Source organism: Coregonus lavaretus, assembly GCF_964263955.1.
Source record: "Coregonus lavaretus genome assembly, contig: HAP1_SCAFFOLD_4281, whole genome shotgun sequence".
NCBI lineage: Eukaryota > Metazoa > Chordata > Actinopteri > Salmoniformes > Salmonidae > Coregonus > Coregonus lavaretus.
The window spans coordinates 19,901-35,518 of NW_028158584.1; the positions used below are offsets into that span (position 1 = coordinate 19,901).

The following is a 15,618-nucleotide window of genomic DNA, read 5'->3' on the forward strand; positions in this document are numbered from 1 at the left end:
CTACACTTTGTCATGATATAAATGGATGGATGTGTTCTAGACAAGTGTGGCCAAACATCTATTGCCTGATTTTGGCGATCTGGAGTGCAGGTCATTGTTTTAAAAAGAGCTATGAAATTTGATCTCCTTCTGACTAGAATTATGTAGCTATGACACTTTCCTACACAATTCCCTGATTTTCACAGGCGGACCACTTAGAAGTTAAATCATGGGGAACATTTTTGTTTGACCCACTGACAGAAAAAAAGGCTTTCACCCATATTGACAAGAATTTAATGATTTTAATTATCCCTTTAAGGGCTCGTAAGTCAGCATTTCACGGTAAGGCCTACACCCGTTGTATGCATGTGACAAATCAAATTTGATTTAATTTGAATAGCTTATGCAGCTGCCAACACCTAAAATACACTACCGTTTAAAAGGTTGGGGTCACTTAGAAATGTCCTTGTTTTCGAAAGAAAATACATTTTTTTTGTCCGTTAAATAACATCAAATTCATCAGAAATACAGTGTAGACATTGTTAATGTTGTAAATGGCTATTGTAGCTGGAAACGGCTGATTTGTAATGGAATATCTACATAGGCGTACAGAGGCCCATTATCAGCAACCATCAGTCCTGTGTTCCAATGGCACGTTGTGTTTGCTAATCCAAGTTTATCATTTTAAAAGGCTAATTGATCATTAGAAAACCCTTTTGCAATTACGTTAGCACAGCTGAAAACTGTTGTGCTGATTAAAGAAGCAATACAACTGGCCTTCTTGAGACTAGTTGAGTATCTGAAGCATCAGCAATTGTGGGTTCGATTACAGGATCAAAATGGCAAGAAACAAATAACTTTCTTCTGAAACTCGTCAGTCTATTCTTGTTCTGAGAAATGAAGGCTAATCCATGCGAGAAATTGCCAAGAAACTGAAGATCTCGTACAACGCTGTGTACTACTCCCTTCACAGAACAGCGCAAACTGGCTCTAACCAGAATAGAAAGAGGAGTGGGAGGCCCCGGTGCACAACTGAGCAAGAGGACAAATACATTAGTGTCTAGTTTGAGAAACAGATGCCTCACAGGTCCTCAACTGGCAGCTTCATTAACGTCAACAGTGAAGAGGCGACTCCAGGATGCTGACCTTCTAGGCAGAGTTGCAAAGAAAAAGACATATCTCAGACTGGCCAATAAAAAGAAAAGATTAAGATGGGCAAAAGAACACAGTCAGAGGAAGATTGGAAAAAAGTGTTATGGACAGACGAATCGAAGTTTGAGGTGTTCGGATCACAAAGAAGAACATTTGTGAGACGCAGACCAAATGAAAAGATGCTGGAGGAGTACTTGATGCCATCTGTCAAGCATGGTGGAGGCAATGTGATGGTCTGGGGGTGCTTTGGTGGTGGTAAAGTGGGAGATTTGTACAGGGTAAAAGGGATCTTGAAGAAGGAAGGCTATCACTCCATTTTGCAACGCCATGCCATACCCTGTGGACGGCACTTGATTGGAATCAATTTCCTCCTACAACAGGACAATGACCCAAAGCACAGCTCCAAACTATGTAATAACTATTTAGGGAAGAAGCAGTCAGTTGGTATTCTGTCTATAATGGAGTGGCCAGCACAGTCACCGGATCTCAACCCTATTGAGCTGTTGTGGGAGCAGCTTGACCGTATGGTACGTAAAAAGTGCCCATCAAGCCAATCCAACTTGTGGGAGGTGCTTCAGGAAGCATGGGGTGAAATCTCTTCAGATTACCTCAACAAATTGACAACTAGAATGTCAAAGGTCTGCAAGGCTGTAATTGCTGCAAATGGAGGATTCTTTGACGAAAGCAAAGTTTGAAGGACACAATTATTATTTCAATTAAAAATCATTATTCCTAACCTTGTCAATGACTACATTTCCTATTCATTTTGCTATATTTCCTATTCAAACTCATTTCATGTATGTTTTCATGGAAAACAAGGACATTTCTAAGTGACCCCAAACTTTTGAACGGTGGTGTATGTTGACACCTTACGATGACATTAGCCCAGTATACCGGAGTAAGACGGAAGTGAAAATAAACATAGTCTCTGTATTTAAGCAGCCTGCGGCAGCGGATTCTGACCGGGCCAAAGAAATTACAAGAGCGATAGGTAGACTTGTCTTTGGTTTATAGCCTCGGATATGCGCCCATTCTAGGTGGTTGAGAATAGATAGCTGGGGTTTCAGCACCTCGTGAAAGTGCTTGAGCCACGTTACAAACCTCCCTCTTGCACCCGTTTCAGCAAACAGGCTGTCCCCACACTATATAAGCAAACCAAAGCCACAGTTTTCAATGAATTGGCCCAATGCACCGTGTTGCACTTCCTTAACAGTGACCGCCCACATCACATTGCCCTGGAGTGGGAGATGTACCGCGCCACAGAAACGCCTCCTTTATGAGAGTCACAAGTACACACCTGGCATTGAAGGAGGCAGTGTCATGGTGCGTTCGCAACCAAGTGGGAAGTGGGAATTTTCCACATACGACTGGAATAAATCCACTTCACCGCCCCACCAACTGGTAATTACTAGAGGGAAACTAGTCTATCATCCTGAGCACCCACTTCTCCGACATGCTGACCTCTGACCTCACCTACTAAGGAAATGGCCTCTATAACAGCATTTTTCAGCAGTTTAATGTTTCTGAACACTAATTTGTTTACAAGCACGATAGCTGCACTTTCAGTTTATGGTTGATACAGCTTGTTGGCCATTTGCCAATGAGCGTTTCTCAACAAGTTCAAATCACAATGCATCCAACTTTTAATTACGACTTCACAACTGGTAAATTCCCATCTCCCACCTGGTTACAAACGCAGCATCAGTGGAAACTTGAGAGGCCTAACATAACAATCCTGTCACAACCGACAATGCCAGGAACATTGTGAATGATGTCACAACAGACAATGCCAGGAACATTGTGAATGGCATGTAATTTTCCCGCTGTACCGAAACCGAACCGTGACCCCAAAACCGCAATACGTACTCGAGGACCAGAAGTCCCCACAAGAATAGTAAACAAATTAAAATTTGACCAACTGGGGACATTCTGTTAGTCCCCACAAGGCCAAATGCTATTTCTAGGGGGTTTAGGGTTAATGTAGAATTAGTGTTAGAATTAGGGTTAGGAGGTTAAGGAAAATAGGATTTTGAATGGTTATAAATTGTGTCCCCCCCAAGGTTAATTAAACAAGCCTGTGTGTGAGTGTACCTCGTGTCCCAGGTAGGCAGGCAGTACGGGCCGTTTCCTCTGCTGGAGGAAGTAGATGACCATGAGAGCCAGGACGTACGGGGGCAGACCTCCCTCCTCCGCTCGGTCCACGTGACAGATCTAACAGACAGAGAGAGCACACAATGTCAAAACACTGAAAAGTAAAAGCCTTGGTACACAAAAGACATAAGGGACTATTCTGTCTATGGGGCGAATTCTAACTGCCACTCAAGTCCCATTTTAAGTTAGTCTACCATTGATATCAATGCATGATTATGTGAAGATTTGACTTAATTCGCCCCTCAGTGATGAGGTGTTTATACAGGCCAAAATGTCTTAGAAAACCTCGGCACCTCACCTAGAGAAACATTTAGGGCAGGGATGGGCAACTGGTGACGCGGACCACCTTTTGTAGGCCCACAGATCAATTCAAAATCTTCTCTCTGCCTCATGGCAAAATGTGTAGAATTGCAGCAAACTTGCTTTAAAACTGCAACATTTTCTCTCTGCCCCATGGCAAAATGTGTAGAATTGCAGGAAATTACTCTAAAACGTCACATTTTTCTCTGTCAAGAGCCGAGAAAACAAAAGTTGGGGCCCAACAAACTTAGGACCGGCTTTGACTGCATGTGAGGGTACGCAGACCCACGAACCACTGCGGACCCTCATGATAAGTGAAGATTTTTTGTGGCCCCCCACCCCCATCAAAGTTCCCCATGATCTAGGGGAAACACTGCTAGGCTAACTGGTCATCTGGTGATCTGGTGATCTGGTGTGAGGGCCAATAAATAAACTCACCCGAGCCCAGTGTCTGAAGCCCAGGACCAGCGGCAGCAGGAGAGGCTCCCGATTGGCCAGCTCAAACAGGAAGGAGGTGGTCAGGCATGCGTTGTCATTTCCTGCGCTCACCTTACACACCAGACCGCTTGGGGGAGAACAACAACCATCAGACAGGTTCCTCCAGAAAAACTACAGACAGGTTCCTCCAGAAAAACTACAGGTCCCATCAGCCACACTTTCACATCAGTCAAAGGGAGATGTGGTTATTTTCAGAAAGATTAGTGCTAAACAACACAACTATCAGATAGCAGCACATTAGAACGAACATGATGATCCATGGCTGGAATAAGGGATGCGATTAATGAAGCACTGACCTGCCCTTGTCTTTACAGATGACCACAGGTACCCTGGCATGGAAGTCTGCCTCCAGGTTACCATAGAGAACTGGAAACAACCGCCACCAACATGAACAACCTCATCATCAAACATTCCTCTCAGTGTGATCACTCCACTGACGACGATCACCATGCTAACGCTAACGGTATCATTGGTTATTATGGGGTTTCTAGCGTAGCATGTCTGGAGGGGTAAAGGTTAGTCATACTCACGGCTGACTGACAGACTCTTCTGTACCAGCAACAGAACCTCTGGCTGATGCATCTGTGAACATTTAAAAAACCTTAATATATCATAGATTACACAAAGACAACATCTGTGAACACAGGCCCATTTCAGAACCTTAATATATCATAGATTACACAAAGACAACATCTGTGAACACAGGCCCATTTCAGAACCTTAATATATCATAGATTACACAAAGACAATATTACAGAGCTTCAGAAAAACATGATGACCATCACAGACGAAATTGAAAATAAACCAAACGTTCACTATTAGTGTAGGAAGAGGAGCACACACATATCTCATCAGCAAGCAGGGCTACTCACATGAGGTGGGAACTGGATGTCAATATTGACGTCAGAATCCTTGAAACCAAACTTGGTGCAGGACGACCCATAGAGCCGGAGTTTCACCTCTGGGAGAGAGAAAAAAGCCCAATAGAGAACACAAACCAAAAAACTCACCTGAAACCCAGTCATCCATACTGACATTCTCATCTCTCACAACTGTATACATCCCTAGCCCTTCCTGGAAGAAAACATCTAAACTACATGTTCCGGAAACTTCTACAGGACCATGTCAGGACCATGACCCCGTCATTCTCCCTACAAAAACAAACATTTCCAATTCACACATGCGTATTAATACACACTTGTACACTTGTGAAATAGGACAAATATAAGCACCCACCAAATGATTATTATATCTTCTAAACTAAAGGCCATGAGTGTATAGGGCGGCAGGTAGCTTAGTGGTTAAGAGCGTCGCGCCAGTAACCGAAAGGTCGCTGGTTCTAATCCCCGAGCCGACTAGGTGAAAAATCTGTCGATGTGCCCTTGAGCAAGGCACTTAACCCTAATTGCTCATGTAAGTCGCTCTGGATAAGAGCGTCTGCTAAATGACTAGAAATTTAAAACATTTAATAGAATGGCACCAGTTGGCCTATAGGGGGTGCTGTTGTAAGCAGTCTCACTTTAACCCTCATTTCGGTCGCCCTGTTTGACCTACACTTTAAAACTTTGTACACCGAGTGGACAGAATATTAGGAACACCTGCTCTTTCCATGACAGACTGACCAGGTGAAAGCTATGATCCCTTATTGATGTCACCTGTTAAATCCACTTCAATCAGTGTAGATGAAGGGGAGGAGACAGGTTAAAGAAGGATTTTTAAGCCTTGAGACGATTGAGACATAGATTGTGTATGTTTGCCATTCAGAGGGTGAATGGGCAAGACCAAATATTTAAGTGCCTTTGAACAGGGTATGGTAGTAGGTGCAGGAGCACCTGTTTGTGTCAAGAACTGCAACACTGCTGGGTTTTTCACACTCAACAGCTTCCCGTGTGTATCAAGAATGGTCCACCACCCAAAGGACATCCAGCCAACTTGACGCAACTGTGGGATGTAATGGGCCAGCGTCCCTGTGAAGCGCTTTCAACACCTTGTAGAGTCCATGCCCCGACGAATCGAGGCTGTTCTGAGGGCTAAAGGGAGTGCATCTCAATATTAGGAAGGTGTTCCTAATGTTTTGTACTTTTTATTTTTATTTTACCTTTATTTAACCAGGTAAGCCAGTTGAGAGCAAGTTCTCATTTACAACTGCGACCTGGCCAAGATAAAGCAAAGCAGTGCAATAAAAACAACAGAGTTACATATGGGGTAAAACAAAACATAAAGTCAGTGTACACTCAGTGTATGTAGGTGTCTTTCCTCATGCTAAACAAACCCATTAGGATAGATTTTCCTCCATCTTGGACTTTTTGGAAAACCTTATCTTGGACCATAAGTCCAAATAACCCAAAATTCTGTGTTGGAGAAAAGCTAAGTGATTGGTTAAAAGGTGCATAACTACGGAACAGCAAGAGGAACTGCCCCTCCCTACCCTTCAGGCTATGCTCAAACCCTACACCCTAACCCGAGCAGTCCATTCTGCCACCTCAGGTCTCTTGGCCCTCCAACCCCTACGGAAGGGCAGCTCCCACTCAGCCCAGTCCAAGCTCTTCTCTGTCCTGGCACCCCAATGGGAGGGCAGCTCCCACTCAGCCCAGTCCAAGCTCTTCTCTGTCCTGGCACCCCAATGGGAGGGCAGCTCCCACTCAGCCCAGTCCAAGCTCTTCTCTGTCCTGGCACCCCAATGGGAGGGCAGCTCCCCCTCAGCCCAGTCCAAGCTCTTCTCTGTCCTGGCACCCCAATGGGAGGTCAGCTCCACACTCAGCCCAGTCCAAGCTCTTCTCTGTCCCGGCACCCCAATGGGAGGTCAGCTCCCACTCAGCCCAGTCCAAGCTCTTCTCTGTCCTGGCACCCCAATGGGAGGGCAGCTCCCACTCAGCCCAGTCCAAGCTCTTCCCTGTCCTGGCACCCCAATGGGAGGGCAGCTCCCACTCAGCCCAGTCCAAGCTCTTCTCTGTCCTGGCACCCCAATGGGAGGGCAGCTCCCACTCAGCCCAGTCCAAGCTCTTCTCTGTCCTGGCACCCCAATGGGAGGGCAGCTCCACTCAGCCCAGTCCAAGCTCTTCTCTGTCCTGGCACCCCAATGGGAGGGCAGCTCCCCTCAGCCCAGTCCAAGTTCTTCTCTGTCCTGGCACCCCAATGGGAGGGCAGCTCCCACTCAGCCCAGTCCAAGCTCTTCCCTGTCCTGGCACCCCAATGGGAGGGCAGCTCCCACTCAGCCCAGTCCAAGCTCTTCTCTGTCCTGGCACCCCAATGGGAGGGCAGCTCCCACTCAGCCCAGTCCAAGCTCTTCTCTGTCCTGGCACCCCAATGGGAGGGCAGCTCCCACTCAGCCCAGTCCAAGCTCTTCTCTGTCCTGGCACCCCAATGGGAGGGCAGCTCCCACTCAGCCCAGTCCAAGCTCTTCTCTGTCCCGGCACCCCAATGGTGGAAGCAGTTTCCCTCTGAAGCTAGGACAGCAGAGTCCATCTTCCAAAAACATCTGAAACCCTACCTCTTCAAAGAGTATCTTAAATAATAATCCTCCTCCTCCTCACACGCCACCATGGGCCACTCTGTTCACAACGTTGACATCAGCAAACCGCTCGCCCACACAACGCCATCTGCCCGGTACAGTTGAAACCAGGATTCATCCATGAAGGGCACATTTCTCCAGCGAGCCAGTGGCCATCGAAGGTGAGCATTTGCCCACTGAAGTCGGTTACGACGCCGAACTGCAGTCAGGTCAAGACCCTGGTGAGGACGACGAGCACGCAGATGAGCTTCCCTGAGACGGTTTCTGACAGTTTGTGCAGAAATGCTTCGGTTGTACAAACACACAGTTTCATCAGAGGTCCGGGTGGCTGGTCTCAGACGATCCCGCAGGTGAAGAAGCCGGATGTGGAGGTCCTGGGCTGGCGTGGTTACACGTGGTCTGCGGTTGTGAGGCCGGTTGGATGTACTCACAAATTCCCACGAGCAGTCATGTGTATCATATGACTTCACCTGCCTTGATTAGCTGACTGTCTGTCTGGCTTAGCTGACTGTCTGTCTGGCTTAGCTGACTGTCTGTCTGGCTTAGCTGTACCTCTGTTATACAAACAAAGGGAGCTTGATCTTTACACTGCAGAGAACCGCTCGTCTCTAGACCAAACCATTCAAAAGTAAAGATCCCATAAGGTGCGGAACCACTGGTCTAGTCTACACCTCTAGTCTACTGTCTATTCTCTTACCAGGCAGGACGGCTGTTAGGACTTCTTGCATGTTGGAGACGATCTGTTGTCTGTTCTCTACATCCTGGTCACTCATCCCTCTCTCTCTGACCACGCCCTCCAGGGCCACGCCCACCGCTGCCACCTGCTCTGCCCTGGGGGGCACAATCTCCGTCAGCATCGCCTCCTCACGATGCTCCTACACAGGGCAGACACAGAGCACACACACAGACACTCAGTACAGAGATTCACGTTACACACACAGGTCATATAATATAATACAAAATGTATGTATTGTGTCTTATCATTGTTTTGGATGATAGAAGGCAGAAGTGAATAGTAGTAGGTGTTCTCACCTTGGCTCTCCTCTTGTGCCACTTGTCTTTGACGTGTCTGTGAGCTTCAGAGACAGAGTCCAGTAGTACCTCACACAGAGCGCAGGTGTAGACAGCACTGGGTTTACTGTAGGACCTCTGAGAGAGAGCACTGGGGTTACTGTGGGACCTCAGAGAGAGAGCACTGGGGTTACTGTGGGACCTCAGAGAGAGAGCACTGGGGTTACTGTGGGACCTCAGAGAGAGCACTGGGGTTACTGTGGGACCTCAGAGAGAGCACTGGGGTTACTGTGGGACCTCAGAGAGAGCACTGGGGTTACTGTGGGACCTCAGAGAGAGCACTGGGGTTACTGTGGGACCTCAGAGAGAGCACTGGGGTTACTGTGGGACCTCAGAGAGAGCACTGGGGTTACTGTGGGACCTCAGAGAGAGCACTGGGGTTACTGTGGGACCTCAGAGAGAGCACTGGGGTTACTGTGGGACCTCAGAGAGAGCACTGGGGTTACTGTGGGACCTCAGAGAGAGCGTGGTCAGTGACAGAGTGGCCATAGAGTACACAGTAAGTCAAGACCCTGATTAGTTGAATTAACTGTGCACGTGTGGAGCCAGAACAAAAATGTACAGTGCTGAGGATACTGAAGCACTGTTCTCTCTGTATACACAGAGTAGCCAGCCAGAAATAAAAAGTAGCCAGCCAGCGTTTTCCAGGCTGTCGAGTGGGGGGCAATTTCCCCCACAAGACATTTCAGCTTTTCATTTTTTATTAACTTGTAAACATAATTCCAGTGACATTATGGGGTATTGTGTGTAGGCCAGTGCCATTATGGGGTATTGTGTGTAGGCCAGTGCCATTATGGGGTATTGTGTGTAGGCCAGTGCCATTATGGGGTATTGTGTGTAGGCCAGTGACATTAAGGGGTATTGTGTGTAGGCCAGTGCCATTATGGGGTATTGTGTGTAGGCCAGTGCCATTATGGGGTATTGTGTGTAGGCCAGTGCCATTATGGGGTATTGTGTGTAGGCCAGTGCCATTATGGGGTATTGGGTGTAATGGGGTATTGTGATTAGGCCACTGACATTAAGGGGTATTGTGTGTAGGCCAGTGCCATTATGGGGTATTGTGTGTAGGCCAGTGACATTAAGGGGTATTGTGTGTAGGCCAGTGCCATTATGGGGTATTGTGTGTAGGCCAGTGCCATTATGGGGTATTGTGTGTAGGCCAGTGACATTATGGGGTATTGTGTGTAGGCCAGTGCCATTATGGGGTATTGTGTGTAGGCCAGTGCCATTATGGGGTATTGTGTGTAGGCCAGTGCCATTATGGGGTATTGGGTGTAGGCCAGTGTCATTTTGGGGTATTGTGTGTAGGCCAGTGCCATTATGGGGTATTGTGTGTAGGCCAGTGCCATTATGGGGTATTGTGTGTAGGCCAGTGCCATTATGGGGTATTGTGTGTAGGCCAGTGCCATTATGGGGTATTGTGTGTAGGCCAGTGCCATTATGGGGTATTGTGTGTAGGCCAGTGCCATTATGGGGTATTGTGTGTAGGCCAGTGCCATTATGGGGTATTGTGTGTAGGCCAGTGCCATTATGGGGTATTGTGTGTAGGCCAGTGCAATTATGGGGTATTGGGTGTAGGCCAGTGCCATTATGGGGTATTGTGTGTAGGCCAGTGCCATTATGGGGTATTGTGTGTAGGCCAGTGCCATTATGGGGTATTGTGTGTAGGCCAGTGCCATTATGGGGTATTGTGATTAGGCCAGTGCCATTATGGGGTATTGGGTGTAGGCCAGTGTCATTTTGGGGTATTGTGTGTAGGCCAGTGCCATTATGGGGTATTGTGTGTAGGCCAGTGCCATTATGGGGTATTGTGTGTAGGCCAGTGCCATTATGGGGTATTGTGTGTAGGCCTAGTGACAAAACATCTCAATGTAATCCATTCTGTCTTCAGGCTGTAACAACAAAATGTGGAAAAATTCAAGGGGTGTGAATCCTTTCTGAAGGCACTGTATCACTGACCCTGGATCTGCTAGCGACTGGGCTTTCACAGCTAACCTTTTAGGTAAATAATATAATATGTTTCTATTGACATTTTGTTGGCTTTATAATCGTGAGAGAAATTGAACTAGAGAGCAGCTAGCTAGTTATACCTAGGTTCCCCCCCTCTTGCTGCAGCTTTACCTCCTTTACGTGGTCCTCTGTAGCTCAGCTGGTAGAGCACGGCGCTTGTAACGCCAAGGTAGTGGGTTCGATCCCTGGGACCACCCATACACAAAAAAAAATTATGCACGCATGACTGTAAGTCGCTTTGGATAAAAGCGTCTGCTAAATGGCATATTATTATATTATTATCTCTAAATAACAGAGAGGCTGTGAAAAGCAGCGCGCTGCAAACATTTTAAAATGTTTTGTCACCAGTGGTTGTTTTGTTGTCATGTTTAGTCTTCACTGTTGCTCTTACGGCACTAATCTGGTGAGCCCCAAACAAGGCCTTTTGATTGGTTTGACGTGATGCGTCACTGATTTACACCGGGTTCTGACCCCTCTTTAGCTGATTTCTCCATGGAGCTTCCCCAGGCTTCCCGTTTCAGGCATTTTTAAAACAATGCCACGAGCACAATTTTAGGAGTTGAGAAATAAAATGTGGTAGCACTGGAAAGCTGGGACCCCCTTCTTTTTAACAAAGGCCATCAAAACTGCGTTCAAGTGTTTTTCCCGTGACTGCAATAAGAATTGTTGTGCATTGACTGCTTGTCAGAATGCATGTTTCTCTCCCTATGGCACTTGCAAAGGAATATTTATCTTGCATAGAATGCACAACAAGCAGTAAATAGGTAAACAATTGTCCGATTTTTCTGTTCATTACTCGTTTTGTTGGCAGAGCAAAAGTACATTTGAGTGTAAACTTAAACGTCTAAAACCAGATATATGACTCGTTTCAGGAAACTAGGTGGATGTCGCACGTCAATACTTCAAAAGGAGAGGCATTTTAACGTAAATATTTTTTAAAAATCAAAATGCCTTCTGGAACATGTGAAATTTCTTTAGCCTTAATAACAAACTTGTATGCCATCTGTAAATACGAATAAAATTGTTAAAATTATGAGCCTAGTATCTTTAGCCACGGAAAAAGACAGCAACCTTTTCGCTAGCCATGATTGGCTGAGATGAGTTCGGATTGGTCTGCCACGTAGCACGCTTCCGTCTATAACATGAGCTGCTTAGTACGTGTAGATGATCCTTTCTAACGCAGCTTTTTGAAAGATATCATGAAGAACTGCAAAAGTGCTGTTCTCCCCCTTCTGCAGGACGATCGTGCCATGCTGACTCTCTCAGACTCTGAAAACGAATCAAGACGATGAGGAAATCCCTGATTTAGGTCAAAAGATTTTAATTGAACCAGACATTGTAGCGTTCTGATGACAGTGATGGGGAAGAAATGATGATCAAGTGTTGTCACGGAAGTAGAAGACCGAGTTTTGAAATCATTGGAATGCCCGGCAGGAAATGCAGAAAATTCTGGCATTTGATTGCAAATATGCGGAGGGAGTCGAAAAAAGAAGGCTGTTGTATAAAACACCTGTCTCCGGATTACATCTTCAAACTAAGGGCAACCATGGCATCCGTGAGAGAGAGGGAGAAGCGTCCATCCATGTATATGGGTAAGATAGTCTAGCTAGCTACATTTTCAGATATTACACGTTCCTAATTTTGTCAGAAAGTATTTTTCATTGCAAGTTAAAGCGTACTGTTCGCTAGCAAGCTAACGCTTGCTAACGTTAAGTGTATGATCTGTGTAGTAATATTATTTGTATCTCAGAAACCCAATTGCATAGCTAGTTTACATTTACATCATTTAGCAAACACTCTTATCCATTGCGACTTACAAATTGGTGCATTCAACTTATGATAGCCAGGGACAACCACTTTTTCACTTTATACTATTCCAGGTATTCCTTAAAGAGGTAGGGTTTCAAGTGTCTCCGGAAGGTGGTCAGTGACTCCGCTGTCCTGGCGTCGTGGGGGAGCTTGTTCCACCATTGGGGTGCCAGAGCAGCGAATAGCTTTGACTGGGCTGAGCGGGAACTGTGCTTCCGTAGAGGTAGGGGGACCAGCAGGCCAGAGGTGGAAGAACGCAATGCCCTCGTTTGGGTGTAGGGTCTGATCAGAGCCTGAAGGTGAGGAGGTGCCGTTTCCCTCACAGCTCCGTAGGCAAGCACCATGGTCTTGTAGATGTGAGCCTCAACTGGAAGCCAGTGGAGTGTGCAGAGGAGCGGGGTGACATGAGAGAACTTGGGAAGGTCGAACACCAGACCACTGCGCCACTCGGGAGGCCCACCTAAAAAAGCCTGCAGCATTGAACTCCCCAAATACAGGTGTGCCAAGCTTGTAGCGTCATACCCAAGAAGACTTGAGGCTGTAATTGCTGCCAAAGGTGCTTCAACAAAGCACTGAGTAAAGGGTCTGAATACTTATGTAAATGTGATATCAGTTCTTTTTTTTTTGCTTTGTCAATGTGGGGTATTGTGTGTAGATTTATGAGGGGAAATAATTATTTAATCCATTTTAGAATAAGGCTGTTACGTAACAAAATGTGGAAAAAGTCAAGGGGTCTGAATACTTTCCGAATGCACTGTATACGGAACAAAAATATAAATGCAACAATTTATAAGATTTAAATAAATGCATTAGGCCCCTATGAATTTCACATGACTGGGCAGGGGTGCAGCCATGGGTGGGCCTGGGAGGGCATAGACCCACCCACTGGGGAGCCAGGTCCAGCCAATCAGAATGAGTTCTTGCCTACAAAAGGGCTTTCTTACAGACAGAAATACTACCCCCCCCTGCAGGTGAAGAAGCAGGATGTGGAGGTCCTGGCTGGTGTGGTTACACATGGTCTGAGATTGTGAGGCCGGTTGGACGTACCGCCAAATTCTCTAAAACGATGTTGGAGGCAGCTTATGGTAGAAAAATGAACATTAAATTATCTAGCAATAGCTCTGGTGGGCATTCATGCAGTCAGCATGCCAATTACACGCTCCCTCAAAACTTGAGACATCTGTGGCATTGTGTTGTCAGACAAAACTGCGCATTTTAAAAGTGGCCTTTTATTGTCCCCAGCACAAGGTGATCATGCTGTTTAATCAGATTATTGATATGCCACACCTGTCAGGTGGATGGATTATTTTGGCAAAGGAGAAATGCTCACTAACAGGGATGCAAACAAATTTGTGCAAGAAATTGAGAAATACGCTTTTTATGCATATGGAAAATGTCAGGGATGTTTTATTTCAGCTCATGAAACATGGGACCAACACGTTACATGTTGCGTTTATATTTTTTGTTCAGTGTAGTTTGTTAGCTTTAGCTACCTGCAGATTCATGCATGGTGGCTAGCTATGACAATGAGTATGGGTTGGGATTATTGCCACGTACAAAACAAATGGAAACTCAGAACTGGGAACTCAAATCTCAGACTTCCAACTTCAGTGCTTTCAAGACAACTGGGAACTCTGTAAAAAAACAAGCTCCGACTTGGAAAAATATTTTTGAACGATCATCCAACTCGGAATTCCAACTCGGGAACTTGGGCCTCTTTCTAGAGCCCCGACTTTCCGACCATTTGATCACTGATGTCATGATTTGACCTCGTATTTTTCCAAGTTCCCAGTTGTCTTGAAAGCACCATTAGGTGCATTGTTTAGCTAGCTAGCTACATGTCTAAACAAAAGACTCCACTTCGCCAGATGATTACATGACCCATCAAGTTAGCCAGGTGTGTCTGTGGGTGATTACAGTCATCTATTGTATTTCATGAACACGTGTACATGTCTAGAGACCCATCCACTTAGCTAGATGTGGCTGGATGGTTATAGCCTCTCTTTCACATGACCCATCAATTTAGACAAGTGTGTCTGGGTAAGAATGATGTAATAATTATAAAATATTTGTATCTGGATACTTTCTATTTTTTTATATTGCTACTATGCAAATATGCAAGTAACCGTTTCACTGTACTGTTTATAACTTCGGTATCCTGTGCATGTGACAAATAAACGTTGATTATATTTGATATAGTGTATGTTTACCAGAGACTAATGTGAAGAACAACATGACCTGCACCAAAGTCAGATTAGGATATAGGCCAAGGACTAGAAAAAGTGTATTTTTACTAATACTTTTACCACTTTTAGTCTTGAAATCTTTGGTTGTTTACTACACTATTCACTCTGTTTAGCACATGGCCTCACACGTGAATCCTTAAAGAGATGGGTGGGGCTAAGTCTTAAGAGGGTGTGAACGATGCTGAATGGGTGTAGACAAAGAAGAGCTCTCCAGTAGGTGTACCAAAACATTCAAGGGCCATTTTCTCAAAAGTGGAGTTACAAGTTTATCAACTTTCAAACCAGAATTACTTTCCCATTGTTCCTCAACTGCAGTGTATGATACACCATTTTCTAGCTCTGAGTCTTTCCTTTTATACAATGTAAAAAACACCATTTTAAATGTTGCTACATAGGACCGAATTGAGTTGATCGGTCACATATAAAGTACGGAGAAAAGATTATGGACCTATATATTGTTCAATAAGATACTTTTTTAGAAATAACAATCACCATAATAAAAGCTAGACAGTCAGAGAGAATCTGAAATTCCAAAAACGATGGATTCAGGAATATGTTTGTCGTTGCATGGGGCCCCCACTTTGAGCCAGGAGAGATCAACATGCATATTATTAATATTAGCTCTCTGTGTACATCCAAGGGCCAGCCGTGCTGCCCTGTTCTGAGACAATTGAAATTTTCCTAAGTCCCTCTTTGTGGCACCTGACCACACGACTGAACATTAGTCCAGGTGTGACAAAACTAGGGCCTGTAGGACCTGCCTTGTTGATAGTGCTGTTAAGAAGGCAGACTTTCGCTTTATTATGGACAGACTTCTCCCCATCTTAGCTACTGTTGCATCAATATGTTTTGACCATGACAGTTTACAATCCAGGGTTACTCCAAGCAGTT

The 15,618-nt window shown here is 45.5% G+C and overlaps 1 pseudogene across 1 annotated transcript in view; it reads right to left on the reverse strand.

Annotated features, from left to right (window-relative positions):
* LOC311123804 (terminal uridylyltransferase 7-like) overlaps positions 1 to 15,618 on the reverse strand; it is a 42,580-nt pseudogene that overhangs the window by 19,717 nt on the left and 7,245 nt on the right. Inside the window, exons 5-11 of the transcript in view lie at positions 8,624 to 8,740; positions 8,289 to 8,466; positions 4,953 to 5,041; positions 4,611 to 4,662; positions 4,377 to 4,446; positions 4,021 to 4,147; positions 3,223 to 3,342 (exon numbers count right to left, since the gene is read on the reverse strand). The product of the transcript in view is annotated as a terminal uridylyltransferase 7-like (transcript). The remainder of the gene's footprint in view (positions 1 to 3,222; positions 3,343 to 4,020; positions 4,148 to 4,376; positions 4,447 to 4,610; positions 4,663 to 4,952; positions 5,042 to 8,288; positions 8,467 to 8,623; positions 8,741 to 15,618) is intronic.